Source organism: Capsicum annuum, chromosome 1 (genome assembly GCF_002878395.1).
Source record: "Capsicum annuum cultivar UCD-10X-F1 chromosome 1, UCD10Xv1.1, whole genome shotgun sequence".
NCBI classification, from domain to species: Eukaryota; Viridiplantae; Streptophyta; class Magnoliopsida; order Solanales; family Solanaceae; genus Capsicum; species Capsicum annuum.
Window position 1 is genome coordinate 203487183 of NC_061111.1, and position 5298 is coordinate 203492480.

A 5298-nucleotide genomic window follows, 5' to 3' on the forward strand; every position below is an offset into this window, starting at 1 on the left:
AGGAATTAGAGAGTGAGAAAGAGGATAATCATCAACATGATGATAATGGATCTCCAATGGGGCATGAATTAATATCGACATCTGGGCATGATACTTTCAAAACTATTAGTATTGACTGGTTTCGAGTTGCGATACCGATAGATGACCCTGCAGCAGAACTAACTGGTGAACTTGTACTTAAATGTCAGTTGCGGAAAATTTCTAATTATTTTAGGAAAATTATGAAGGAGGAAAACATAGATGGACTTTTTAAGAGGAGCTTCTTTGGATGCTTTCTTTAGCTGCCCGAAGAGCCCCCTGCCCGTTTCCAAATAAGGATGGTATATGGTCTTCTCAAGCGCAGGATCAAGTACAAAGGGGATGATAAAGATGCGGAGGAGGGGGCAAAAAAATATGGATGAAATCTGGATCAACTACTGTGGCATGCCGATTTGTTTTGGTATGTGAGAGTTTTCTATAGTGACGGGATTGAGATGTGATCGTCCAGAAGAACCACCTATCGCCAAGGGAACACCCCACAAAAGATCCAAGGCAAGCAGTAAAACCAACAAATGCAAGGAAAAAATAGATGGGTTGTTGGACATTGCTCGACGTGGCTATAAAACATCGGATTTGTTGACAGATCTCAGGGATAAAACCATACCAAAGCAGTACACGAATCAATTGTGCTTACTTGTCATAAAAGATGATTTGTTGGCGCGTACTGAGGATTTTGAAAAATTCAACAATTATCCTTGGGGATACGACAACTTCTACTTGCCTATCCAACATTTACAGACAAAGCAATCCTCAGGGACAACCACATTATAAGGCTTTTCTTGGGCTTTCATGGTAAAATTAATCACTATTTTTACTCATCCATTAATTTATAGTGAATATAGTTATTAAAGTATGACTTTTTTTGCTTGTTTCCCATTTACATTTTATAGGCTTGGGAATTTGAAGCCATTCTCCTCCTCTGAAAGCAGGTAATAGATTACCCGAATAAAGTTTCTCATCCAAGGATGTTTAGGTGGTTGGCTACAAAGAACAACCCAAAATTAAGGAGGCTAATCTCTTTAACCCTCCGGATGATGCAGTATGTCTTATTCAAGTAAAATAATTATACTCAATGAAAGATATTGAACAGATGTTATATCCGGTGCAACAGATGTTATATCTGATGCACCAAATAGGACATCTGTTGTGACAGATTACCCGTCCTGTGCCAACCGATGCAACAGATGGATAATCTGTTGTGACAGATCATCTATTGCATAACATGTAACCCAATAGATTACATGTCTTGTGCATTTGGTGCAACAGATTGATAATCTATTGCGATAGATGATTGATATTTTACATCAGATTATCCATGTGTTGCTCTGGTTCTCTGAACTCGATTCAAATGGATATTAACAATCCACTGCAAACTATGTAATAAATAGGTAATCTGATGCAACATATTATTAATCTGTTGCAGAAGTTGACTGTGTTAACATGTAACCCAACTGTGAAAATTATTATATTATATGATTTAAATGTATCTATCTTTTTCATAGATTGTGCATTCATGGATCATGCCTACCGAGCAGTAGTTGGTGATGACCTTTTTTTATTACTCTAGGTCATGTTAATACTATAGCAGACCTAACGGTGAAGTTAATAAAGAAGAAATTGGTTGGAGCAACGACCATAAGAAGAGCAGTTAAGCAAGGTCAGCCTAATGTTGAGGCTCTTCATAACCAACCTACTTAGGCAGATCCGTGTGCTTCTTCTGGTGGAGTTGTTGGTGTTGGTGGTAGGCATGCTGATGCTACTACCACTCGTGATGATGAGCATGCTGATGCTCAAGAAAAAATAAATATATTTGAAAACACCCCTTTCACGGTCCCTCTTACCCTTACATAGGTCCCTCTTAAAAAAATAAATATGTTTGAAAACACCCCTTTCACGGTCCTTCTCACCCTTACACAGGTCCCTCTTACCCCTCTTCACCTTCGTGTTCTCATTGAAAATGCGAAGAATGCAAGGACAACCAGGATAAACTCATTGAAAAAATAGAGGCTATCTCTAAAGCTGTCGAGAAATTCAAATCTAAGAGGGGTCTCATATCATTCATGAGGGGTGTCATACCAATCAAATAGGTGAGGGAGCCATACACAATGGCGGATAGAAAGAAGAAAAGACCAATTAGCAACGTACTCTACAGTTGAAAATAAAAAAATTGAAACTCCTCCCTCTCTAAAAGCTGTTGAAGTTAAGGGGCCATTCAAGAAGGTGGACATATATGTGAAACTTGGCCGCAAAGAGAAGAGGGATCTGCGACGGGCCAAAAATGCCAAGCGAGGCGCACCAGACTACCCCGCGCCTCTCTTTCCCCCCAATATTTCCAAATTATGACAGATATGCGTATGCGGTACGAGGACAAGGTAAGTTTACTTTTCCTAACCTAGCCTTCTAATCTACTCCATGAAGAAGAACCTACGAACAGAAGTGAAATCTGTTACAACAGTAAGGTATTCTGGTGCAACTTGTAGTGGTTCTGTTGCAACTTATTATCCACCTATTGCATAAGTTGCGTTGGATTATTGATTCAGAGAACCCTATGCAACAGATGGACCATCCGTTACATCTTAACAATTACTAACCTATTTAAAAATTGACTCTTTATATCACAACATGTTGACAAAATTCTCTGCTTCATCAGAAAAAGAAAATTAGTGTACCAGAAATCTTATGACATTGCCGATAGGATAATCGACCTCGACTTTTGTAAGAAGCTCAAGGATAATTATAATCAACTTAATAATGATACGTCAGCTTGTGGCGCGGGATTTGATTTTTTAGTTTCTATGTTGGACTGGGATGAAGAAGAAATGATAAAATATGTTAGAGAGGAGAGGCCAAATCCATACGACAAGAGCTGGATCGAGGAAAAGAGGATTCTTACAATCATGAGTGTGGATGACATACATTATTGGGCTATTGAGATACTACTTGAGGAGGGAAAAATCAAAGTTTATGACTGCAACAAACCTGTTATCGACGAGGTCGATCTTTTTTTACACGTGCAGCCACTGATGGAGTTGTTCCCTATATTGTTAAGGGAGAGTAAGTTAATGAATCATTTTCCAGCAGAAGTGTTGATGAAGAAATCATGGAATTTTGAAGGTCGAAACAAGGGCTTGAACCTTCCAAAAAATGATACCGGTTTTTTCCGTATAGCTCGTACGCTCTTGCATACATCGAATGTTTGTTGATCGACATATAAATGGCCAAGCCAATGACCTTTCTTTGCAACAATGCTTTGCAAACCAGCAAGAGGTCTGGGCTTATGGAGTATTAACTGGACACTTGGAGCCTGTGTATATAGAAGAGCCTGTGAAATAACAACTTTTTATTTCAATTCACACTTCACTTTACTTTAAATTACATGTACATGTAGTGACAATAATTTTTTCTGATGAAAGTTGAGTTTTTTATATTGAAATAGATTGTCAATTTGTTGTAAAATATATTCTATCTGTTCTGGCAGATAGTTTATCTGTTGCAAAAGGTTGGTCATCTGTTGCATTGTGCCGATGTTATTTCTATCTAATCTAAGTCTAATTTGTTGCAACAGTGGGAAGACCTAATTGATAATTTCCAATAGATGACCTAAATTTTACAACATATGTCTAAATCTATTTGATATTTTTCAACAATTATGCTTGAATATCTATGTGCTCGACAACACCAAACTAGTAACAAATACACCACCATGAAAATTTCAGCAATTAAGCTTGAATATCCATATGCCCAACAACACCAAACCAGTAGCAATAACGGTAACAATGTAATATCTTCTTGCTCGATTTTGTTTATCTTTAGAAGACTTGACTTTCTTCAACAAACCCCAAATTGCACGATTTTTTTGTGAAGGGTGTCGTTCTTCGTACCAATCAAAGTAATCGCATTCACCTAATTTCTATAAAAATAAGAACACAATTAAAAAATAATTACAAGTCAATAATTAATCAACTAATTAAATTAAAAAAATATTGCCTTAGAAATCTTACAAGTAAAAAACATACAACCTAGATTTTGTTGAGTCCAAGATGTCTTTAATAGAGCTTCATGACCGCACTTACAATATCAAAAATCTTTATCATAAAAAATAATGGAAGATGCGCTCGACATTGTCAAGCTCAGTTGGAAAAAATAAAAAAAAAGATAAAGAAAAGAAAGACCAAATGCAAATAATTTAAAGAATTTGGATAGATAAAAAAAATAACGATGAAGAAGAAGATTTGGGAATTTAGGGTTAAATTTTAAGAAGAAGATGAATATATAAGACAATGGAGAAAAAATAACCGTAGGGGGCAAATAAGACACCAAGTCAGCAAAAAGTGCCAAACTGACACATTTGGTGCCTATTTTACTTTACGTGTTTAAAATGAACATTGTCTACTTGATGCCTATTTTATTTTAAGTGTTTGAACTAAACACTGTCGATGGGTTTCGCCTTTTTTATTTCAATTCACTTTCATTTTTTACATGTAGTGGCAATTTTTTATGTCCAATCAAAGTTGAATTTTTATAATGCAACAGATTCTCCATCCGTTGTAACAAATATTCTACCTGTTCTGACATATAGTTTATCTATTGTAATAGGTTGTCATCTGCTGAATTATGTCGATGTTTCTATCTAAGTCTATCTGTTGCAACAGTGGGAAGACCTATTTGATAAATTCCAATAGATTACCTACCTGTTACAACATATGTCTAAAGTTGTTAGATATTTTCCAATAGATGTATCGTCTGTTGCAATAGATACGTTATCTGTTGCAATATTTGAATCTCATATTCCATTTCAATTAATAAGTTAAAATCTAAGGAAAAAATAAAATTCATAGACAAAATAAAATAAATCGAACCCTAAGAAATTAGATAAAATAAATCAACGAATAAATAAAATATAAAAAAATTATTATGGGTACAGATCTCAACAAATACATTAACAATTTAAGTATTGATGCCAAAGATTCCTAAGGAGGGGTGAGGTTATTACATTGACAGGCTTAAGCTGTAAATATCTACTCAATATGGACAAGTTGTTTTTTATCCGGTGCTATGGAATTCCACTTTGTCCGTCATGGATCTTTATTGTTGCTTACGTATGGTTCTACATTTTCTGTTCTTCGTATTTCCATAAAAAGAGTAGCATATTTTCAATGTTGTTCAGCAGTAGCTTCTACATCCACTTGAAAAGCCAGAATTGGTTAATGCTAATCACGGAGATACAACAATATGAAAAAGGATAACTCATCTGTTCTA